The following is a 26,306-nucleotide window of genomic DNA, read 5'->3' as shown; positions in this document are numbered from 1 at the left end:
GACCTTGGCTTGTTTTGGACTGCTTGAACTCTGATTGCCCTAAACTCTGCTTGTTATTTGGATATTCCTGCTTGCTGCCAGCACTGACAGGCCAATGCTATCTTTGACTACTCTGCTTGCTTCGGACCCCTGACTTCGGCCTCGTCTGACCATCCGTTACCATCTGTATTGCCTCCTCCGGCCCTGCCGCTGCGTTTTTTGTTAATAAACTTACACTACAATAGAGTTAAGACCTGGGGGCATCTAAGTACCTTTGAGCACATCAAGCTCTACGGGAAAGGCGGCTGCTATAGGCGAAGACCTCTACCGCTAGTTCTGTAAGCCTAACATTATAACTGGCCAAAAAGAAATAACTTGGAGGAAATCACTTAGATGGATGAGAGCGGGACTGGTCCAACTCCAGCCCAAGTTCTGGCTGGTCAAATTCAGACCCTATCCCAGATGGTTCAGGGATTATCGCATCGGCTATCTGCACAGGAAAAAGCTTCCAGGACTTCACAAGTCAGTCTGTCACCTGTCGCATAACCTAAATTAAATTTGCCAGACCTGTTTTCTGGGGACAGATCTTTGTTCCGGAATTTCAAGGAGAGCTGTAAGCTCTACTTCCGCCTGAGACCTCGGTCTTCCGGCTCTGAACAGCAAATGGTTGGTATCATCATCTCCCTTCTCCAAGGTGATCCGCAGTCATGGGCCTTTAGTTTGACTCCAACAAGTTTAACATTGCAGTCAGTGGATGCTTTCTTTAATGCCTTGGGTCTACTCTATGATGATCCAGATCGTGTGGCATCGGCTTGAAGCAAGGCCGGCACTCTCTTGAGGAGTACTGTACTGAATTTAGGCGATTGTCTACTGACAGCGAATGGAATGGTCCGGCGTTATGCAGCCAATTTCACTTAGGGTTGTCAGAACAGGAAAGGCGACTGCTATATGTGAAGACCTCTACCGCTAGTTCTGTAAGTTTATTACGAGGCCGGCAGCCTAACACACAGCCTTAAGTTTAGCCCTTATACCTTTCTCTAATCTAGATCTAACCACACCTTAGGTATGAAAATGAACAAAAGAAATGGGGGAACACATTTTAGGATATAATTTTGGGAGTTGCTTCTATAAATAAATGACTATTAAAAGCTGGAAAGGAAGCCCTTTCTATCAGAAAAAAGACAATGTATATTTTACTTGGCTATGCTAACGTAAAAGAGCTATTCTTGAATATAGAATGTCCAACAGGTCTGTGGCTAGGGCGGTGCTACGTGTGCCACCACCCAGGATGCAAGGCTGAAGGGAGGGCTGGCTCTGACTGTACTGACAGTGGCAGAGTGACTCGCTTGGAGCAATAAAATACAGCAGTCCTTTTTTGGTGCTTCTGGTGGCTGGTCCTGTGCAGTGGCGGAACTACCATTGGTGCGGCAGGTGTGGTGCATCGGGGCCCCTCAGAATAATGGTGCTCGCTGCATGGCAGATGCAGAGGGTTGGGCCCTGGTTCCCGCCTCCCTGCATCGGGGCCCAGAGCTCACTAGTTCCGTCTCTGGTCTCGGAAACATAATTCTATCCACCACAGACCCCTCCCCTCACTTTTTTCTTTCTCTCTCTCCCGCTCTCTCCTTTTTCACCCCTCCACTACCCTTTCTACTGCTCCTCAGCCTCCCACTCTGCATTCTTACACACTGGCCTGTAATACTTACAACATTCTTGGCTCATCAGCAGTCACATCTGTGCACCTGCTTTGGGTAGTTCTAATCTGAGTTCAGAGTACTAAATTGTTCAGGGTAAGTCTCTCCTTCATCAGTGTGACACATAGGTGATAGCAGTATGCAAATAACAAGTTGACACAACTGCTTTAAATCTACAGACTGGTGAGACAGTGAATCCCAAAAGCTCTTGAAACTATTCGTGCCCTCCAGATGATAGCTCCCCTCCACTCTCAACCCCCGTCTTTCCTCCCTTACCCTCTCTTTCTTTCCTTTTCCACTTCCCTCATCCCCTCCCACTTCAGAGACTGAAGTGATCTGGTGAGGGAAGTGCTTGTCCCTGAATAGATCCACCATCCCAACTGGAGAGCAGGTAAGTGTATTTTTGAGGGAGTATTAATATTATTTGGGTGCTGGTGGAGTTATTAATATTAAGGTGCTGCTTGTGGACAAGAAGATGGAGGCTAGTTGGGTATTAATGTTATTTGTGATCATATTTATGTACTGTGTTGTCTATGTTAAATGTGGAGCTAATAAATGTTTACTCACTTAGGGAAATTTGAATACTATTAACTTGATATTGGTGCTGCTTTGGGGGAAGCAGGCCTATTTATTAATACATAAATACTGTTAATTTAATGTTGGGCTGGTTGGGAGGAAGGAGTGCTACCTTTTTAACGTGGGTGCCATTAATTTAATATTGGAATAGTTTGAGAGAGGCTTAGAGTGTTCACTTAATGCTCAGATTTCCAAGAGGTTAATAGTAAATATCTGTTTTCCAAACAGGGACCCAACATTGCAGGATCTGGCCAAGCTGAAACTGAGCTTAATACAGAAGCAGCAGCAGGTAGTCAAAGCTGCAAGAATGGATACGTTAGAGCAACTTTCCGAGGTTTGCCCCGTGGTGACAGGACTTTGTCTTGACTGCTCCTCTTCACAATGCTGTGCCCAGGAAGGGGAGCCACTGCATTTCAGTGTGTTTGAAGGGGAATGGTAGTGGTTGAGGTTGGCCTAACTTAGACCTAGCCAAAAAAATATCAATAAAAAGCCAAAACGTGCAGAATGGAAGGGGTCGGGGAAGGTGGGGATTGTATGGTAGCCATGTAAGGCAAGGCACGCCCCACACAGTAGGCAGTATACATACATGTACATTAAGATGGGGCCTGGGGCACCAGTGTTGTCTCTTGCTCTGGGAACTGAAATGTCTATTTACAGCTCTAATGTCTATGTATATTGATCTTTCTGTCATAATAAATTAAATATGTTCTAAAAAAGTTATAAAAAAAAGTCTAACCAACACATCAAGGGGTAAATTTATCAAGCTGCGAGTTTCCAGCGGGTTTGAAAAGTGGAGATGTTGCCTATAGTAACCAATCAGAATCTAGTAAACATTTATTTAGTACATATGTACTAAACTGCGGGTTTGAAAAAATGTATGTATTGCCTATAGCTACCAATCAGATTCTAGCTATTATTTTGTAGAATGTACTAAATAAATGATAGGTAACATCTCCACTTTTCAAACCCGCCGGAAACTCGAATGTTTGTGGCCGCAAAGCTAGAAACTGCCACCAGTCATTATGGGGTTACATTACTGTTGTTACTTTAATTTACAATGGCACTTTACTTTCAAATAATAAAATAAACAATATATAGAACAATATACCTTCATATTTAAAGAGAACCTATCACATACAGTGGAGGCATTTTGGGGGGCTGAACCTGTTTGATTCCTATGAGCTTGCTGATTTAAATTGTTCACTGTGCAGGCTAATGATAAAAATAAAATAACCTCAGCTTACTATCCTCGTGTGGGTTACTTTCTTTTTAGAAATAATTTTAGTCACCTCGTAGCCAACACATCTGGTGGGGTTGCGTGATGATGGGTTTTTAAAAGAGATGAGGCCAGAGTAGAAACAAACAAAGTGTGGGCATGAGTGTGTTTTATGTGGACCATATGCCAATTCTTGCTATTTTAGTTGTAGAACAACATGTGGTGCTTAACATATTTGTGTAAAAATGAGAAACCATAGGGAGAATTTTAGTATATCTCTGTTTCTAAAATGTTTCAAGCTTTTCTTTCAGCAAAATGCAAAACAACAAATGCAGAAGGCTTCCTTTACAGTTGCATGCATGTCAATACTTCTGGTATAAATTTACGCATTTCCATAGTGTGCATGCTTACCAAAATACATCTGTATCTACATTTGTCCTGATTACACCTCCAGCAAAGATCAGAGAAGCTGGGCATCATTCTCTTGAGGACACTCGGGCATCTATACAACCTATTAAAGTAATTTCATCGGTTCATGTGGTTCCAAAGCACAAAGATATTTAATTGCAAAATATAGCAGCATTTACAGCAAGCCATTATTACACATAAAATATATTACAATAAAGCAGGAAAGTATAAAAACACCAAATACATTACATCTCCTCTAATGCTTCATCCAGGCCCAGGATAAGGTATTCATGTCTGCTGTAGTCAAGCCACAAGAGAGCTAGCTGGGGGAAGCAGCTTGATAATATCCAGTTTTAGTATAGAAAATACTACTGATAATGTCACTATGTACACAAGCATCACGTCTAGGGGTCTTCATTGGCTCACGGTTAATGATGTTCCAGTTGTCTGCTGGTCATAGGTTAATTCAAAGGATTTCTCTGATAAGGTGTGATCACCCAACCCCCAACTGCTGCACACATGCTGGTGCTTAAGGAACTAACTCTTAATACATTTTTCTAATAAATAAATGTGGATTGGAACCTTAATAAATGTGTATTATTTACAAGTGTAAGTGCGAATGTAAATGTGTGTATTATGAATCCGTGCGATTGCGTCATAACACGTGGTGTACTAATCGCAATCGGACAGTAAAACAATATTAATCAATTTGGTTTACTTCATCCAATTAGTTGACCTTCACAAACCTATAAAGAATTTTAAGTTACCTTTCTAGAACTGATACTGAGGTGGAGCTTGCATGAGCAAAACGGAAGATCTGATGCCACCGATCTCCGTCCACTTCGAGTTCCTGGTTCCAGGACAAAGCATAGCTGGGGAATGAGGTGGAAACTGTCTCTAAGCATTGTTTATCAATTTGATTTCCAGGACGGCTCTTAAAGGCCAAGAATAGAATGCCTCAGGTGAAGGTAAACCCAGGGCGTTAGATGTATGTAAGGAAGGCTAGCAACTTTTCACATTTAATACTAACATGATCAAACCGTATTTTTACGCTTTAGTTGTTCGAAAGTATACTTATTTGTATGTCTGAAGAAAGCCTGACACAGAAATGATGACTTGAACATATCGTGAGATATTTGTGATATACATAATCGTATATAGGCGTACAGTCAGGATGCAAAATGCTTCCAACTCTAAATGAGGCCCAGTTATTACATTATAAAAAACATGTCATTATTAACCCAGGACAGAGGTATTTTATACCTTGATGGCCTGGGAAAAATAGGGAGCTTGGACCTAATTAAATACACATTGTACAACAGTTAAACAAATAAGAAGCATGTGCTCTGCGTGACATAACTGTAACGATACTTACCTTTCCTCGCTCCCCCGCCGCTCCTTCGGACCCGGAAGCCGCACTTCCGGGTTCGGCGGTCACATGACCGCCAGACCTGGGCCGGGAATTCCATTCTGGACTTCCTATTTAAACAGCGCTCTGACACTCTAGAAGTGTCAGAGCAACTTACCTGTTCCTGGCTCCTGATTCCTGTGTCCTCCTGGTTTCAGCTCCTTGTGTGTATTGATCTCCTGTGTACCGACCCGGCTTGCTGACCGTTCTGGATTCTGTTGCCCCTGTGTACCGACCCGGCTTGCTGACCTCCCTGATTGCCTGTGCTCCTGACCCGGATTGTCTGACGCTCCTTCCTCTATACGTTTATCTGCCATCTCTGTGTACCTACCCGGCTAGCTGACTTCGCATCTGTTCTGGTGACCCGTGTACCGATCCGGCTTGATTGACTCCGAGATTGTCTCCCGAATCTGTCTGCATTGCCTACCTGTGTACCAACCCGGCCTGTCCGACTATTCTCATCCTGCTCCTGCTCCGCTGTACTACATCTTGAGGCAAACCTGAGGACCGCGACCTGCGACTCCTGGCAGCAAAGCCCATCCCGCCTTGCGGCGGTTCTTGGTGAATACCGGGGAGATCGTTAGACTCCGCACCTCAGGTAAGCCAGCACTAATCAAGGTTAGTAGTGTATCCAGTAATCCGTTACAATAACAAATTGGTGCAAATTGTGTAAGTCTCAGTTTATGGAAACTAATAGTTTATAGAAACTAGTTAGATGTTGAAATAGGGATCAAGAAGAAAACAACATTTTACCTTCTTGGAGAAACCTGCTGTCATCCTCCATAGACAATTTCAAAATACAATTTTGGATTTATTCATAAAACATATAGGTAGACAGGGATTCAGTGCTCCTTTAGACTTCTTTGAGTGAGTGCTCAACATCCAGATACAGGTGTTTCACACGTTTCTTTATTTTGTAGTCCTCAGCCAGCACTACAGTACGGTTTTAACAGTTTCAGGGGGGTGGGGGTGCTGGCAATGACATAGGACTTTATTCAGTTGTTTATAGGCACCACAGAGATTGAGAGATGCAGTACATTGAGCAGGCTTGTTTTTCCCTTTGTCAACTAAAATGAACAAAAGCACAAAATAGTAGTAAAAAAAATAAAACAACTGACAACAGGGTCGGCACCACATAAGACGGTGGCCAGCAATTTGGGGGCACCTTCTACACTAAAGCGTCAGCCGCTTTAGTGATTTTAATTTGAACTCCCCACCCTCTCCTTCTTCATTGGCTGACAATGGAAAAAGAAGAGATGTGTTTAATAATTTAAATTAAATTGTGTGTGTCCTGCACACTTCTTGCCTGTAGGGGTGCTATACCTCCACATCACTAATAGGCTGGGAGTATGACGTGATGTCACAACTCACTCCCAGCCTGACACAGAAGAGGAACAGCACTGACATTACCCTCCGCTGTCTGCCCCCTCATTGCTTTGTGGGGGCAGACAGAGGAGGTGAATCCCTGCTATGGGGGACAGGGATGCCTAGTATCTTCCACCAGCCCTGGTGACAGGAAAGCTACAGGGTTTTCTGTGTAAATGAGGTGAGTCTAGTGTCCTATAACCCCAACCTATCCACTAAGTTCATCCTAGGCTGCTACAGCCTTTCTTTTTATAGTAGGCTAATATGGTACTTGTTGGGGCACAGCTGCTAATACTGGCTCGGCAGGCCAAAATGTGGCTTCTTTTCTTGTACAGTTCTCCATTATGTTAAACCCATTTCCACATGTTCTAGTGAGAAAAAGAAAATCAACATTCATTTGCTAAGTAAAGATTTTGGCATAAAATTTGTCAGCAATTATAAGACACATTTTAAGGAAACTCGGGAGTGGGTGTGGAGCTATAAAGTTGCAAACTCATATTATCACTCTGAATGACCTCATTTGGAATAATTCACCATCCCTGGGAGAGTGATCTCATACCGAAGCCAATTATAGAGAATATATACAGTATATATTTCCATAGTAATAAAGATGCAATGCATAGCAACACAGCAGTACTTATTTACCTTCTTGACTAAGTCAGTGTCAAAAAATATAAAGCTGAAGAAAATATTAATCTCAATATTTTCTAAAGGAGACACTTTTTCAATCTGCATGCTAATAATAATACCTCCCATCCATCCTTCTTCTGGTAGAGTACACCTTCTTTTTATCCCAAATCCCTCTACCTATAAAAAAAAAGTTTTATGTCCATGTCCCTTCACTAGCTCTCAAGTGTTCTTTATTTTCAATTTTAGTTATGGCAGGTAGGGCTGACAACTGTTGACCTAGGGAGACAAATGGGAGAACCCATCATCTTTACAATAACAGGCTATATGACTTGGTGATTTCCTAGTTCATTGATACCTCTGGGCTCCTGGCGCCTAGCCCCTCATTTACTTACTCTTTTAGAAGCCAAAGAAGCTTTTAAGGAGACTCTATATACTTACTTTGCAACTAACTCCCCGGGACACACCCCATTCTTCAACTTCTGGTGTACACTTAAAGCAGTTATATGGGGTACAGCTATCCAGACGGGAGCAAGACTTAAACGCACATCCCTATATCATCAAACGAGTTGGAAACAGAGCTCTCTTCTATTGCGTCTGTTAACAAGGTGCACCCCTCAGACGACCTTAAAACATGTATTGCTCAAATTAAGTCCGAACTCCAAAAACTTCTTCTTACTCGTACTCAAGTTGCAATGAGTAGATTACGTTAAAAATATTATGTCTCAGGCAATAGGGCAGGTAGATTGCTTGCAAGGAAACGAAGAGGAAAAAGGGCACACAACCGGATTAAACATTTGGTAAATTATGCTGGTGCAAGGATATCCAATCCCAAGGTCATTGCCGATACCTTTGCGGCCTATTATTCTAAATTGCATAACCTCTCTGACTGCTCCAGAACCTCCCAGCCGACCCAACCTCTGATTGAAAGTTTTTTAAGCAAGCTCAATCTCCCATCCATAGACCTTGACTTAAAAGAGGCCCTTAATGCCCCATGGACTCAGTTGGAGATTCTGTCAGTAATTAAGGGCCTGATTCATTAAGGATCTTAACTTGAGAAACTTATTATTTCAGTCTCCTGGACAAATCCATGTTACAATGCAAAGGGGGCAAATTAGCATTCTGTTTTGCACATAAGTTAAATACTGACTGTTTTTTCATGTAACACACAAATACTTGATAGCTTATTTGTACACTGAAATTTAAAGTTGATATTTGTGTGTTACATGAAAAAAAACAGTCAGTATTTAACTTATGTGCAAAACAGAATACTAATTTGCAGCCCTTGCATTGTGACATGGTTTTGTCCAGGAGACTGAAATAAGAAATTTCTCAAGTTAAGATCCTTAATGCATCAGGCCCTAAGTCATTACCCAAAGACAAAGCCCCTGGACCTGATGTATTTATTTACCTTTTTTATTCTACGTTCCAGACTGAACTTAGCCCTTATCTAGAACAACTGTATAATGAAGGCACCCGACAGGGACACTTCCCAGCGGAGACGCTGGAGTCCGGAACAGTGACGATTCCCAAGCCGGGTAAGGACCCGACCTTGTGTCAAAATTATAGGCCTATTGCTTTACTTAATTCAGATATAAAGATCTATGCCAAACTAATCGCAAATTGCTTAGCCCCCTAATCCCGAAATTTATACACCCAGATCAAGTGGGTTTTGTTCTGGGCAGGCAGGCATCTGATAACAAACGCAGATTAATCAACATCCTGGAACAAGTGAACAAATCCTCTGACAAGTTGTTAATTCTCTCATTGGATGCAGAAAAAGCATTTGACAGGCTCCCTTGGGAATACATGCAGGAGGTCCTTGTCCTGTTTGGACTCAGTCACGAAATTTTAAACTTAATCATGACACTATATAATGTATAATGGGCCGTCAGCATCTGTATATAGTAACGGTTTCACTTTGGACAAATTTCTAATAACGGTACTAGACAGGGGTGTCCCCTTTCGCCCCTCATATTTTTGTTAGCGATAGAACCTCTAGCTGAAAAAATTAGACAACATTCTCTTCTCCCTGGTATCACTCTGGCTTCAACTTTACATAAACTATGTTTATTCGCTGATAATATTTTGTTGTTTATTACCAGCCCAGAGACCTTGTTACTGATTTTACATGACTTGCTACTCAAATATGGCGATGCCTCATACTACAAATTAAACACGTACAAAACTAATGCCCTACCTATTAACATGTTGGGCCCTCTCCTGATACGTTTGAAGGCAGCCTTTCCGTATGCTTGGAAAGCCCCGTCGATATCATAACTAGGGATACTGATAACCCCTCACATAGACTCCCTGATCGAAGCAAACTATGTTCCACTATTGCTACAATTGACCAATTTGGCGAGATCATGGCAGTGTCACAAGGTCTCCTGGCTGGGCAGAATTGCAGCATTCAAAATGTCAATGTTACCCAAAATGATGTATCTGTTCCTCACACTCCCCTTCATGCTACCCAAATTTTACATAGATAAGCTTGATCACATCATTAGCTATCCCATACAGTGATGACTTGTTCCAAAAGGATGTGTGGTCTGGCCCTTCCCGACATAGCAAATACCAGGAATTAGCCATACTTACACAGCTCAGAGATTGGTCTCTCCCGTCTCTCCATAAACCATGGGTGGATTTAGAGAGAGAGTTGGTTCAGGCCTTTCCGTTGGCAGATCTCCTGTGGATTCCTAAGCCTTGGCGTCCATCTCCATCCGAACTCCCTAAGCTTACAAAAGATGCGTTGCAAGTGTGAGATAAGGCTTTGAGGTCTACAGGAATAATGTCCCTTCCTACTTCTAACCTCTCTATTCCAGCCCTAGGGAAACTCATCCCAGATCTCAACCTTAACATATGGTTTGCTAAAGGAGTTACTACTATTAAGACCTTATTTTTAGACCAAACTAATTTATCTTTTTCGCAACTACAGGAACAGTTTCATAGAGTAAAGCAGGACTTTTATAAATACCTACAGTTCCACCACTGGTTGACTTCATTACATTCCCAGCACCTTTCCCTACAGCAGTCCCCTTCGCACCTCTATGCTAGATTAACTATAGGGGCATATAGGGCTGCCATATCTTTTTGGTACCCTTTTCTCAATTCTGAGACTGAACCGGCAAAGCTCTCCTCCCAATGTGCCTGGGAAAGGGACCTTGGTTTTGTACTAGACGAGAATCAATGGGATCGAGTCTTCCAAATTGCTTATTGAATCTCAAAGTGGCTGAATCACTCTGAGATGTTCTATAAATTACTTTATAGACTTTACCTGACCCCTGATAAGCTCCATAAGATGTGGCCTACACAGTCTAAGGCCGGCTGGCGGAATTGTGGAGGGATAGGCGACATGATACATACGTTCTGGAGTTGCCAATAGTCTGTGGTCTGCAGTATATACTATGGTATCCCAGGTTATTTTGACTCCAATCCCATTTTCTCCAGAGGGGGCACTTCTACAGCTCTTCCCATCACAATTGACCTATGACGATCGTTATGTAGTTGGTCACATATTTATAGCAACTAGGGCGGTGATTGCACAATCATGAAAAACTCCTTCCCCCCCCCATCTGTTGCCAAGATAATATCCAAAATCCAGCTAAGCTGCGACATGGAAACATTAAGTGTCCCATACTCCTCCTCTGCTTTCTCACCCCATATGATCTGGTTCACATGGAATGATTATGTAACCCATTGCCCGGTCCCTCAGGATAATGTAAACACATTATTATCTTCCTCCAAGTAACCCTTCAACATAAGCAAGTGTGCTGATAACATGTATAATGTGATTGGAATTTCAAAATATGTAATGTAATTTCTAGGATAATATGTGTGTACTTCCACTCCCCCTCCTCCCCCCCTTCTTTCCTCTATTTTAATGTATGTTTTCTGAAAACTTAAATAAAAACTATTGTAGATTGTAGAGAGAACTAGAAGACTATAGTTAGTCTTACCAGTTTTGCCCTAACCTCTTGCCAATCTACCCTTGCTTTGTAGTGCTTGTAACATATATCTTCTTCTTTATTTATATAAAAGAATACGTTTGTTTTTTGGCGAATGTCTTATATCTGTGGCCACTGCAGAAGGTTTAAATTAGTATAATACAGTGCACTACTGTAAAAAACATATACTTAGCAGGATGCACGGTACAGTGAAAAAATAATATACTTGACATGCATGGTACTGCAAAAAAAGTCATGCTTACTGTAGCGTAAAATTGATTGCTTGGCATGTGTTATATGGTAAAAAAGATTCAGTCTACTTATTGAGCCAAGCACAGCTTCACAATACGTTATAAAAGTAAATATTTAATTCATGGCCAGTAACTAAGTAATTACTGTGCACATTAGACCCACTGACTGACATATGCAATGTCCAGAACAAACAGTAGATTCACTGGTTCAACACATACAGCCACAAACCCCACCATATACAGTTATATGCCAGTTCAACAGCTCCATGCTACTATATACAGCCTCATTATGTTACCATAAACCTCTATAATGCCCCCAAATAGCCATACAACTGCATTGTATATATCACCATAAACCTCATAATGTCAATTGCTTACAAATAATTAAGGTTCTATATTTCAGAGCACTCTGACTGGTTGGAGTTACTAGGATGTACAACATGAGTGCTGTGTAAAGTTGTCTAGTACCTATCTGTTTACTCCCAGTGACTAGATTTGGCATGTGATCAGCTCCTCTCACTGACTGTATAACAAAGTCCCAAAACAATTATATGTCTTGAAGGATTATCTTGGTCTTAAAAACAAAGGGTGTCTATTGTTTTCCTAGGACCCAGGGATGTTGAAGCCTTTCGTGGCTCCATATCCAGGAATTCTCCATCCACATTCCTGCAAAGCCTCATCCACTTTTCAAAATCCCTGCCCCTTTCAGTGTCTGAGAATCAGGAGAGTCCCACCAAAATTAGGACTAATAGGAGTGAGGTCCAATATTGTGACTTTATTATAAACAGGTTGGTGAGAAATCCTCGATTGCTAATGAGTTTGCAAAAAGTGATAATTTACTTACCTGGTCCTCTGTGACTATACCCCATATATCCGTGGAAACCTTGATGGTAGCTGCAAGGGGTTCTATATCAAGGGCAAAATTTAGAGTGGAGAGGGGACAGCCGTGGCTTGTGCTGAGATGGGGTCAGAGGGATAACCATATTCCATAATGCTCACCAAGGGATGGGCGTATAGAGCTTTGATACTTCAGGAGACACAAGGCATGTGACACACCTGCCTTTTTTAATTGTCTTTAACGCAATTAGGGACATTCTGTGCACCTGTTCAGGCAAATGAAATGTATTTACTAAAGGCTTGGTTGTGTTATTCTGAATGAACACACCTGATAAATACATACACACCACTCTATGCAAGTATGTATATCATGATACAGTGTTGTTATTAGCAATGATGTTGCATTGCTAAGTATGCCCCTTTAATTAAAAACACTTGCAAACTACATACATTTTCAGGCAACTGCCTATTGTTTAAACAAATGCTGATGCGTTACTACTACATAATGCTGTCAGTATATCACTAAAGTCCTGTAACATCTAAGCATAGCTTAGCATGCAAATAGGTATCTTACAGTACAGCAGAAGAAGAGCAGGCAAAAGGGTATAGGTCATGCTACACTGTGTATTGGCCAGAGACGGTTTCGGTGCTGTTACTATGAGTATGAAATCCTTGTTTTCTGTTTATTTAATATTGAAACCATTTCATTCACAGTTCACTAGCAAATTGCATCATTATTTTCCTAATAGGGCCCCTATGTGACAGACCTGTGCTGGAGGATGAGCCATTAGGGAAATGTCAATTTAAGTCAGCTGACAGGAAAGGTGAGCAAAGAGGCCAGCTAGCAAAGAGGGGGGCAAAGACTTCTTATTAACTGCTTCATGGAACTTTTACATATTCTTTTATTCAATTTTAAGACAAATGCTAGTAATTTTGATTGAATCAGTGTAACCGAAGGCCAACAGCCAATCTTGAGGATAAGTTAATGTGTTATTATTTTAAAAGTGAAGTAAATGGGATATGCAGGAAATATTTTGGAGATGGAGGTAACATTTCAGTACAAGTGCTTGAAAGCAGGGAGAGAGGGGACAGGGCAGAACCAATCATGACTCCAAGACAATGGACCTGGGATTTGGAAGTGATGTTATTGCTGTTTACACAGATATATCAGATATTGTAGTGATAAGGAAAGTTGGCAAAACAAAAGTAAATATATATCATTCTCTTCTAGGGATATAGTTACCAAACTGCGGGTTTGAAAAAGTGGAGATGTTGCCTATAGCAACCAATCAGATTCTAGTTAACATTTATTAGTACATTCTACAAAATGATAGCTAGAATCTGATTGGTTGCTACAGGCAATACCTCCACTTTTTCAAACCCGCAGTTTAGTAAATATACCCCCTAGTGTCCGAAGTGCGCACCGATACAAATAACCATTCCTTTCTCTTTCTCGCCTTTTGTGATAGATATATAGTGGTTATGGATATCCCCATCCATATTTATTTCTTCCCCAACCAGCCCCAACACTAAATTAATAACATTCCCATTAAATAAAAAAGCCTATTTCCCCCATCAACTTACAAATTTCCCCCCACATTTAATAGTCTTTTGAAGGTATTAATGATGTATTCTTTATAAACACATTTAATTACTGATTATGTGCTACAGTATTTATGTACCATATAATTATGTACCACAAAGAAAATCCTAACTTCCCTCCAACCCCCAGTACCCTCTGCTTCCTGGCTGCTGGTTCCCCTCTGCACCTCTCCACTGACAGTGTCCTGACGTAATTTTATTCATGTCAGCGACGATATAGAGAGCCGGGCTCACTTCCTCATTGTGCTGCACTCTGTTGCCATGAAAGTGCAGTGCTGCGATGCTACCCTGAGGCACGCACCGCGTTCATGTGTACATGGGAGGCTGGACATTTGGCATATAGCGGCCAGTCGATGCACCCTTGTGCCCTGGCAGCCATACCAGGCTCGTTATGGTCCTGGTCTTTCTTCAGAATATAAACTCTTAAGTGTTGAGAATAACATCAGAATTAGCACTGTCCTCTAAAATAGAAGAGTATATCAGTCTCTAGGTTAAAGTACACTTTAAGCGAAGTGTTACTACATGCTGTGCTAAGCTCTACTTTACACATATAAGGCCTGATTAATTTACAAATGCAGAATGAGCGTAAATCGTTTTTTAAAAAATGCACGTACATCGGGCATACGTATGTCTGTATTCAACAAGGAGCGGACGTAACGGATTTTCTGCTCTAACAGACAACACACTGGCGGATACGTCCAATACATATGTGGAATATAAAGTCCCAAAAGTACCCAAAGAAGAAAAAAAAATTCCAATGATTGTCACCTGTTAATAATATTGTCATTAATGACAATTTTTTGTGCATAATAGACATTTATTTGGATGTTATGAATGTCTGCTGTACATGAAATATAGTTTTACAGATTACAAACACATGTTATAGCATGCATACACAGCCATCATCACTAGTAATCGGTACTTACACCAGACCGGTACCTGGAGCAAGTGAAAAGAAAAACACGTACCTTTGAGATGCTCAAAGCTTGAATAGCGCTCCAGCTTGGCACGTACCTATTGTACATTAACTACGTACGTACGTACGTACGTACACCTTATCCCCTCCCTGTTCCAAATTACGGTGTGTATAGGTATTTACATTCCTTAATGACTCAGGCCCAAAAAGCTTTGTTTAATTCATAACTATGGCATTTGTCCACCGAAAATTCCAGTGCAATATGTGTCACCAGATCTTCTCTACACCTTCCCTCACCTTTAATGAAGAAAACTTGGAGAAGTTTCCCGGGAATATTCCTTGTCATCTGTAGCACTGTGTGGGATTAATGCACCTATTGTGTAATCATCTAAAACTCAGATTAATTTAAATCTGTGGTTTTCAAGAAATGTAAATACAATGGTTAACTTGTGTTTAAAAAGTCTTGATATGAACAGAAATGACTGCAGTCAGTAATAAATACCTAGTGGACAGGGGAGCAGAGTCATTCTAACTGCGTGTAAAAGCCAGTAATTGCTATTTATTTACAGCCAATTCCCAGATCTCTTTCTTGTTTCTTAAAAAGCATAAGATAGTTCACAAAGGGGCGATTGTACTTTGAAACACATCAAGCCCTTTTCCTTTGGTTTCTAAATTTGAAATACAGTTCTATTAATAGTATGAGCAAATATCTTAGTCATCTAACTTCCTACTCTAGTAACTGTACGTAGAAGGGTAAACAAACGTATTCAATTAATTAAAGGCTTTGTATATATCATAGAAGGTTATTCTAAGAGAATATGAAGCTTAGGGATCGTTCATATCTATGCACCTTCCTTGCTCTTTAAACCCTCTAAGATCACAAGTAAAAAGCGGATAGGACACCAGAAGAGTCTAGGTTAGAGGTGATGGAGGGAGAGTTTGGAAGAGGGCCTGATAAGTCTGAAGAGTTTGAAGTGCCAAGAGAGGCTTCAGGAACAGTGGTGAGAATGCCGGGGGAAGATGAGGGAGTTCGACATAAGGCAACCTACATAGTTGACCTACGATAGAGTGCATGAGGCCTCCAAGAGTTGTAAGCCATAGCACTCCATTGTGTGAATGGCATGAGAACCGAGGAACGAGATTAGGTAGGCACATGGCTCCAAATTTTGTTGGCATGGTGAACAGTCATTGAAGAACAGCTCTAGTTCACCAGCGGGTGAGTGAAACCCCCAGACCAAGAGCTCACCTGTATATAGAGGAAAGGTCTAAAAGAGAGAACTGCCAATTCCAGAGGGGAGTCAGACTCTGAGAGCACTTCAATGTAGTAGACAATCCGGCAAAGGAGGACCCCCAGAAAATAAAGAATAATATAGTATGTACCATTTATAAACTAGTGAAGTAAAACCGTGAGAAAATATGTGCTCACCAAATTTATGTGTTATGGTAGCTATGTAAAAAGATTCTCTCTCAATCCAAATGATTCAGAGATCAATCCAAATGAATCAGACAAACCAGAGAAAGGAAACAATAGGGCCTCGATAGGCGTAGGTGAACAACTTTAAAGATAACTTTTCGTTGTGTATTGTAGTGATGTATCAATAACCAGAATGTTCATGCTCAAAAAAGGGAAAACAAGGAAATAGCAAAGTAGATTCCGTTACTTACATAGAGAAAGTGAAATGTATTTGCCCGCTCACCTGGGATTAAATGAAAATATCACATTAAATGAATCCACTGTTTTCATGGAGTAAATGAAAAATATCTTTGTTCTAAAAGAGATAACAAAATATGATGCAATTTTCTTAATAAAATAAATATTGTACAGGAGAAAGTTGCACTCACAAGAATTGGATTCAAATCAGCATATAAATGAAAAACCAGTCATAAAAGTTAATCTACTGGTGAAGTTGAAGTACAATCTATCTGTCACTTCAATATTTCTGTCTGCTTCTGAGGAAAGTGTTTAGACTAAAGTTGTAGAGAATATATCATAGCTGGTCATTTTTGGTGCTTGGAGATCACTAAACTAATTTTAACAATACAGGCTTTAAAATTAATATCTTCTAATAATATATATATAATTTAACAAATAACATCATCAATGAAAGAGGTAATAATTCAGACCCCAAACCCAGTCCTCAGGGCTCCCCAACATTGCAGGTTTTCCGGATCACATGTGACATAATTAGGACCACCTGTGGATCTGTTACAATGTGTCAGTCAGTAATGATTACACCTGTGCTCCAGCAAGGAGATATGGAAAACCTGCACTGTTAGGGAGCGCTGAGGACTGGGTTTGGGAAACCCTGATTCAGACAATAAATACATTTTCATATATAGTTGAAATATAAAAGGATTCCGGCTCAGAAGAACTCCGATATTTCTTCCATCAGAAATAAAGTAATAAATTCAGATTAAATTAGAATTGGCTCCATATGGAGAGTAGGTTACTTTGTTTTAACTATTGTGCTTAAAACATTTAAAACAACCCGCTTTGTTTCTTTCTGTGAATGGCAACTATGTTTAAAATAAACACAGTCAAATTGTATTCATTGTGTGGGTATGAGTGTGTGTATCAGCGAACTTCATTAAGGGAACATTTATTATCATGTGAGGATCCGGTATGGAAAAGTGAAACCAGAGTGGTTCCAATCAAACTCAAATGCTGACTTAGGGCTAGATTTACTAAACTGCGGGTTTGAAAAAGTGGAGATGTTGCCTATAGCAACCAATCAGATTCTAGCTGTCATTTATTTAGTGCATTCTACAAAATGATAGCTAGAATCTGATTGGTTGCCATAGGCAACATCTCCACTTTTTCAAACCCGCAGCTTGGTAAATATACTCCTTAGTGAGGTTTAATATCCAAGTCAGTAGGGCGTATCTATTAAACCGAATAAATTACTGCAAAATAATTGTTTTTAAAGATACCCTCTATTCTAACAATAAATATGGTGCTCATCATAGTTAACTATCAAAATAGTACAGGCAATGGCACTTTACTAAATAATCCTAAAACTAAATAAAAGGCCAACACAAGTCTCAAGAATGTTGTATGAATTCAGGTAAAGTCTGTTGCATCAAAACTAGATTACATAGTCTTCTATTTTTTGTAGTGGAAATTTAGAAGTGGCGGTATGGAAAGTGTAAATGAATTAAATGTGATAGTTTTATAAACACAGCAGTAAGAGAAGTAGCGGTATGGCATCATCATCATTATCATCTATTTATTTATATAGTGCCACCAATTTCGCAGCGCTGCATAGAGAACTCATTCACATCGGTCCCTGCCCCAAAAATCAGGAGTTGGTATTAAACCTTGCTGTTTGAGATCATGCGCTTTGATGTATGGTTTGGTCTTTGATAAATTGCTGATATCTGGTCAGAGTGGTGGAAGTGGGGGTGTATACGGTGGCTTAGTGGTTAGCACTTCTGCCTCACAGCGCTGGGGTCATGAGTTCAATTCCCGGCCATGGCCTTATCTGTGTGGAGTTTGTATGTTCTCCCTGTGTTTGCGTGGGTTTCCTCCGGGTGCTCCGGTTTCCTTCCACACTCCAAAAACATACTGGTAGGTTAATTGGCTGCTATCAAAATTGACCCTAGTCTGTGTGTCTGTCTGTCCCCCTCTCTCTCTGTCTGTCTGTGTCTGTGTGTGAGTGTGTGTCTACATTACGGAATTTAGACTGTAAGCTCCAATGGGGCAGGGACTGATGTGAATGAGTTCTCTGTACAGCGCTGCGGAATTAGTGGCGCTATATAAATAAATGATGATGATGATGATGATTTCTGTAATGCTGTTAAAATAATATTTAATTATTAAATAATGCGCATACACACAACAAAGCAGCCTGGACTGGCAAAACAGTAAGTTACCCTTACCCATACTTGCCGACTTTGTGACTCTGTCCTCCGGGACAGGTCACATGACAGGGGTAGGGGGGGTGTGGTGATGTCTTTGCGTCACCACAGCCATGCCCCCACTATAAAATGGCTACATTTACTGTATTGAATAGCAGGAGGGGGGCTTAATGACGCCTTAATGACGCCATTAAGCCCCCCCCCCCCCCCCCCCCAATATTCAATACCGTGAATTTCAGCATTTTTTAGGATCCGCAGGGTTGCCTACTCTTCTGGGAGTACAGGAGGACTCCCCTACATTCGTGAGCCTCCCGGAAATTCCGGGAGAGTAGGCAAGTATGCCATTACCACTTCATTTGTTGCAGTACTGTTTAAAATAATTATTAAATAACATTGTGTTTATTAATTTATGCAAAAAAATCAACACCATAAGTTATATATTGTATATAATGTAGTAGTGTGTGTGTTTTTAAACATTTTTTGTATGTAACTAATGTAGATGAAAGCATCGCGCACAGCCATAGAGACTGGTCCGGTAAAGCGGTAAGTTACCATTACCGCTTCTATCTCCAAGGTGCCTTGTGCAGCATGTGCGGGGACTAAGGGCTCCTAGCCACAGGTTGTAAGTATGGTACACAATAAAGGAGCTCTGTATATACTAATGGTAATCTAAGTTTCGGGTAACAATGACATACATCAGCAATATATTGTTTCAAGCATAGGGGACAGCTTTAGAAAAACAAAACTCCACTGTCAATAATGGTATCTCCATAGTCATTGACTTTCAAAATCTCGCATCAAATCAGTGCAGATAATACTTGGTAGCTTGTGGCCAGATTGCCGACTCACCAAATTGTGAAGATATTACAGCGTGTAAACCTTCTTGATCCACAGTTGTGTGTTCAGCTTTCCCAGTAATTATTTCCATCATTTCAGGCGGTTGGATGGGGGGAACCGCAACAATCTGTGAGATACTGAAAGTTTTAAAGTAGCCTCATTGGTAGTATAGCAATGACAGGCTACTTTATTACATGTTGTGGGCAGTGGAAGGTCTTTTATCGGGGAGACTTGTTTTTGTGGCTTCCCAATACATTTATATGGATATTGACCAGTGATAGTGAAAACTGAAAAGTACAGTAAATTTAGTTTTTTGCACCAGATAAAAAAAAAATACACTGGTTGATATAGGATACACACTAGTTCCTTGTGATTTCAACACCTATATGGGGAACAACAACTGATACGTACAAAGAGCAGACAGGACAGAAGTGAATATAGTCAGAGGTCTGCCCACTAATGTATGACAGCTCAAGTCACAAGTCACAAATAGTAGTATTTATGGACTTTTTCTTAGAACTGTCCAGAATGAATGCGTGCCAGAGTGCTGTAAGATGCTTTTATAACACTATAAATATGTGACATTTCTCAATCCTTGCTGATTGCCTTCTTTACATTCCATGCACCACGATGGACTGGATTCTTTAGGGGGAGTACATTACTGGATGAAATCAATTTCTCCTTCCCAAATAAAAGAAATTCTATTGCAGTATCATCAACATTTAAAGATGAGCTAATTAATGGGGTATTATTAACAAAAAATAACATTGCCAATATTTCTGTGCATGCAGCTGTCCATATAGATTTGGTATATTACTCCAAAGTTATTACCGTGTGACAATAGGGAGTTATAATGGAACACTTAGATCAGCGTGTGGCCTGTGTTAGCTGAGTGGGAGCTGCCATGTTGATTTCTCTCAAAGTGAGCCTTATGGTTCATATACAAAGAACAAAGACATGGAAAGGCCTTACTGTCAGTAACATTTGTTACCTTTTAACAGGTAAACAGAATAAAATAAAATGGTTATCTGCAACATACATCGCTACATTGCAATTGCGTCAAGTCCCATCCTCGCCCACTTTAACAGTGAACTCGGCTGAGTGCGAGTTGTCACGGTTTGGTAAACTGGATTCTTAGGTCTGCCAAACTTGGTGCTACTCCCAGCAGGGCGCGTAGTCCAACGGACGGATGGTTTTCACCAGTGACCACCGCAAGGTGATTTGGACTTAGCGGCATCCGCCAGCAAATCGCGGCCCCTACCAGGAGTGTCAGGCGAGACCCTAGGGGATTAAATAGCATAAGATATTATAGAGAGACACAGTGGAGGCAGATGGAGCGTAAGCTCTTTGGCCAGCGGGCCAGTGGAGACTGATGGAGTGTAAGCTTTTTGGCCAGCGGCATGATGGAGACAGGTGGAGCGTAAGCTCTTCAGCCCAATGGCAGAGTGAAGACAGATGCAGGGTGCACAATTCAGCCAGCAGGATAACGGAGACAGGTGCCGCTTGAGCAGTACAACCCGTAGTATAGCGGTACAGCGGAGACAGGTGCGGCGTGAACAGTCCAGCCAGCAAGGTAACGAGGACAAGGAGGCGCTGAGAATCCAAGGTAAACGCTCAGGAGACAATACGAAGTCTAATCAGGCAGGTAACTTGATCAACAGGCACTGAGGAGAAAGGGGAAGTGTCTTTTCAATTTTGGAGCCAAACTGATAACCAATGGAAAACATGCAGAGGACACAAAGGTTAAAGTCTGCGCATGCGCAGAACCAAAGCCAGGATGCCAGCAGCTGAAGTATGAATCATTGAGGAACAGGGGAGCGTGTCGGTCTTCGGTTGTGGAAGCCGAATGAGCGCCGTGTGACAGGAGGCCTTCTCTTCCTGGAGTCTGGGAGACTCCCTGAAAATCTTGAGACATTCTTTCTTGTGAATGGCCACTCATTTATTAGAGGAAGATTTTATTCACACCTATATGTGGTTTTCAGACATGTTACATGCATGAAAACCAAATACAAATACTGATTACTATAATAAAACCCCCGCAGTGTACAGGGTATTGCAGGGGGGCTGCATTTTTATGTGGACCCAAACTCACTAGGGTATGCAGCCCTGAGCGGCCTGGGGCTGGTTTGTCATTACGACAGGGGGACACTATGCTTTTTGCCTCTCTGATTTTGCTAGTACCAGCCTCCTTAAGCTGTATGGGAGGGGAAACACCGTATTTTTTTTTAACAGGTATTGCTGTTTTGTTTACATCTGTTGACATTTTGAAAGTCGACTTTACAACCCTGTCCACATTTTACATGTCGGCATAATGAACATGTACACATTATGATTGTCGACATTTTGACTGTCCAAATTTCATTTCCAAACCATTTCTACCTATTAGCCCGCAAAAATAACATTTACTCTGCAATGGTTAATAAGTTAAGAGAACTCTAGTTATAATTCAGACTTTCTAGAAACTATGATATTACTTATTTTGCTGTTAAGATTTTGTTTTTTTTTATTAATGTTGCATATTGATATTATATGTTCTTTGATACACTTTGAGGGGTTTTTTTCTGCACACATCCACCCAGCTTTTTTTTAACATTGAAGCTTTAAAAGAATACTTGTGGTCCAGGGAAGTATTTATAGTTCCTCTGCACCCCCATGTGCTTGGACTCTTGCCATTGAACTAAAGTTATGGGCCAAATTTAGGCTTTTCACCAGCCTTTCCCCTTCCCTCTAGTTTAACAATATGTGCAATGACTCATATTACCCCATCTTTCCTCCACCTCTCCAAGACCTTCCCTTTTTCATTTTCATTAGTGGTGCGTTCTCTTGATTTAAACTTGTTAGTCCCTTTGACATTTAAACGACTACAAGCGTAATGTCGTTTAATGTTAAAAGTTTGAACAACCCAGTGAAGCAGATGGCGGGAGATGAACTCACCTCTTAATTAAACAGCAATCACGTTCTCAGATTTGAATCATGGATTTCAAATAGAAAGGGCTCCCACCTTCTGTCTTTCATTCATGTGACACAAGGCAGAAGGTTGGAGCTATTCTATTTGAAATACCTCCACAATTCAAGTCTGAGAACGTGATTGCATGATTTGTAGGTTCTCTCAATAATTCTCCTGTCACCTTGGTGAACGTTTACGTTCGAGAGATCGAGCCACAGTTTTTGTCTCACGTGATGAAAAAAAATCTCACAATGTAGAAAAGGAGAAATCATAATGACAGGGGATCTTAAGATCATATTAAACACCAGTTTAGACCGATATACACCCCTGCTTCTATCCATTCTAAGAAGTGAGCGTTGTTACACACCCTTCTTACAAAGCATCTATTGTCTCATTCTTGGAATCATAGGAACCCCTTAACTAGAGATTTCTGGTATTAAGTTATAATGCCTGATATTTATACAAGGATTAATGTAATTTTTTTTAGGACAAGCAGGGACCGTGACATCAGATCATGCCCCTATAGCAGTTGATTTATGTGGAATTTTACATTGAACCATCTAAAAGGCATAAGTAGCATGGACACCCATAAGATTTTAATAAGGGGTCTTATTATTCAGGCTGCCTCCCATATTAAACGACAATGAACAGAAAAGCTAAATCACCTGACCTATCATCTCCAGCATTGATTCATGAAGGTGAGGAGGAATTAAACATTCTTTTATCTGCCCATACCGAGAGGTGTTTATTTTTAGTAAAAAAAATTATGAGCTGGGTCTCTGCAGGTGTTCGATTTGGAGGGGATCTAATATTTCATGATGCCTTTATCTCCTGGGATGCTCTGCGCTCTAATTTCCCAAGTCTCCATCCTAAATTCTATGAGTATTTCCAGTTACGGCACTTTGTAGGCTCTCTCCTCGGGGGGACTCCTTCCCCCTCCCTTGATTCCCCCTTTGAAACTTTATGTCTCTCCTCATCTTTGGGTAGGGGGACGATTTCCTATATCTACAGCCTTATTCTTGATGTACTTCTACCTCCGGGAGGTAGGCATGAGAGGGAGTGGGAGAGGGATCTGGGGCCCCCCCCGGAGGAGGATTACTGGGAAACCATAAGGGAACAGGTTGCCACCAGCTCTATTTCCACTTTAGTTAAGGAGAACGCATATAAAATATACTATAGATGGTATTACACCCCTGACAAACTTACTAAAATGTTCCCCTCTAGTTCTCCGTTATGTTGGCGGGGTTGTGGCCAGATGGGTTCTTTCTTACATATCTGGTGGACCTGCCCTAAAATATCCTCCTTTTGGGAACGAGTTAGGACCCTCCTCTCCTCCCTCCTTCCGTGCCCAGTCCGGAAAGACCCATGGTCTTTTCTTCTCTGTTGTCCTCTGATTGATGATGATAGACAGTCTGTGAAATTGGCTTCCCATATCCTTGCAGCTGCACTTTGCCTAGTGGCTAAGTCATGGAAACAAGTTGATCTCCCCACTATGGCGGCCTTACGATCCTATATTTGGTACATTGCACAGATGGAACAGATTACATACCACCTTCACGATAAGGAGGATAAATTCCACCAGATTTGGGCTCCTTGGCTTTACTTATAACCCCTTAGCTCCTGCACCAACTCCTTCCTGTCAAGTGAACTCCTTATGTGCATAGGTGGCCTGACTCCTGAAGCTGTCTCCCTGTCCCGAAAACCTTGGTAATACTCTGTTCTGAACTTACTTTTTAAAATGAAAGAAGATAAAAGGAAGAATGTTCTCTTTTTATTTTTATTTTTTTACTTTTTTTTTTTTTTGGGGGGGTGACAACCAGTGCCACCACCCCCCTCATCCCCTCCCCCCCCACTATACTATTATAAAATGTTTTTGATGTTTGTATATCCTGAGTAACAATTGTGTACTTACCTGTTTCCTCAATGGCATTCTGTTGATGTCCTGGATATCCATTACTCAAAAAAAATTCTGTTTCATTGTTATTTACTCATGTTTTGCTTTGTTTTCTGTTTTGTTTTGTTTTTTTCTACTTCTGCAATGTACTAATTTGCTGATTCGTATCTGTATATCACTGTGATTTCTCAAAATAAATAGTTAAAAAAAAAAGAAAATGAGAAGGGAGATAAAGCAGACAAACTACAGTATCAGAAACTGAGGACAAAAATTGTCCAAAGATATATGGTCTATATTGAAAATAAAAGTGCTACCCTATCACATGACCCTGTCAAAATTCTCAGGGAATTTGAGAAATTTTATCACAATTTGTACAATTCTCATCATAACTCAAAATTCCGTCTAGCATTAAGGAAATTATTTTTATCTTATTGGGATGTCACCTGCCCAGACTGGGTCATTCCAGGGTTGAACATGTAAGGGGAAAAATATCCTACGCAAAAGTAGCCCAGGAAATAATGGGACATACATAAGCCAACATCTCTCCTCTTTTTCTTAGGACATTGAGAAGTCGTTCAAGAGAATGGCCCTTTATGTTGGCCACAATGGATAAATTTGGTGGGGTGGCACATTGTTTTACAGGAATAAATGTGCTCTATTTAAACCCCTCCACTAAAGTGTTAGTGGTTTGTATGTTTGCATTTTTCATATTGGGAATGCCGCTACACAGGATATCCTTTTATTTTGTCCCAACAGTTGAACCATTGGCGGAACTAGTGGAAATATTTTTACTTTAGAAAAGAGACGTCTTAGAGGGGATATGATTACTTTGTACAAATACATTAAGGGTCAATACAAAGAACTTTCATGGGAACTTTATACCCCGAAGACTGTACACAGGACACACAGTCACCCACTAAGGTTAGAGGAAGTTTCACAACCAGCAAAGGAAGGGGTTCTTTACAGTAAGGGCAGTCAAGATATGGAATTCACTGCCAGGGAAGGTTGTGATGGCAGATTCAATCGATATGTTTAAGGAAGGGTTAGACAAATTTTTAGTGGAAAAGGGTATCCAGGGTTACGACCGCTAATTAAAATGAAGGATAGTAGTGGATCCAGGGAGAAATAAGACTGCAATATTGGGTCAGGAGTGATTTTACCAGATTGAAACAGATTGGTGGTTGCTTCATCTGGATCAATTTCTAATAAAAGCGGGATCGCAGGAGATCCAAAATAGGTTGAACGTGATAGACTGGAGTCTTTTTTTCAACCTCAACTATGTTACTATGTAAATAAATAAAGACACTAGACGAGTAAAGGTAGTGGGGAAAGAATGTATCACTATGTGCTAATGATGTTGTACTCACCCTTTCTCCCCTTATACCTATCTCCCAAACCTATATAAAACTTTAGAATCATACTCCATATTATTTGGATACAAAAAAACTATACAAAATCAGAGCCCCTACAAATTCATATCTCAGAATTAGAGAAGCAACTCTCAGAATTACATTAACTGAAGATCAAAGAGTACCGTGGGCAGCATGGTGGCTCAGTGGTTAGCGCTTCTGTCTCACAGCGCTGGGGCCATGAGTTTGATTCCTGACCATGCCCTTATCTGTGAGGAGTTTGTATGTTCTCCCCGTGTTTGCGTGGGTTTCATCCGGGTGCTCTGGTTTCCTTCCACACTCCAAAAACATACCAGTAGGTTAATGAGCTGCTATTAAATTTTCCTTAGTCTCTCTCAGTCTGTGTGTATATTAGGGAATTTAGATTGTAAGCTCCAATGGGGCAGGGACTGATGTGAATGAGTTCTCTGTACAGCGCTGCGGAATTAGTGGCGCTGTATAAATAAATAGGTGATGATGATATACCTGGGCATTTGTATTACAAGTCATTATATTCTACAATACAAATAGAATTTACCTTCTTTGTTATTTCCTGGTA

General features: G+C 40.8%; 1 protein-coding gene across 1 annotated transcript in view; it reads left to right on the top strand.

The window, feature by feature from the left end:
- Positions 1–8,773: 8,773 nt before the first annotated feature.
- The window catches only part of ITIH6 (inter-alpha-trypsin inhibitor heavy chain family member 6), a 59,723-nt gene continuing 42,190 nt past the window's right edge, over positions 8,774–26,306 (top strand). The window contains exon 1 of the mRNA XM_075184936.1: positions 8,774–8,808. The gene's annotated coding sequence lies outside the window, so the exon portion shown is untranslated. The remainder of the gene's footprint in view (positions 8,809–26,306) is intronic.

The sequence above is a fragment of the Mixophyes fleayi genome, chromosome 9 (assembly GCF_038048845.1).
Source record: "Mixophyes fleayi isolate aMixFle1 chromosome 9, aMixFle1.hap1, whole genome shotgun sequence".
Lineage (NCBI taxonomy): Eukaryota > Metazoa > Chordata > Amphibia > Anura > Limnodynastidae > Mixophyes > Mixophyes fleayi.
The sequence above is the reverse complement of the archived record's forward strand: the minus strand, read 5'-3'. Positions and strand labels throughout refer to the sequence as shown.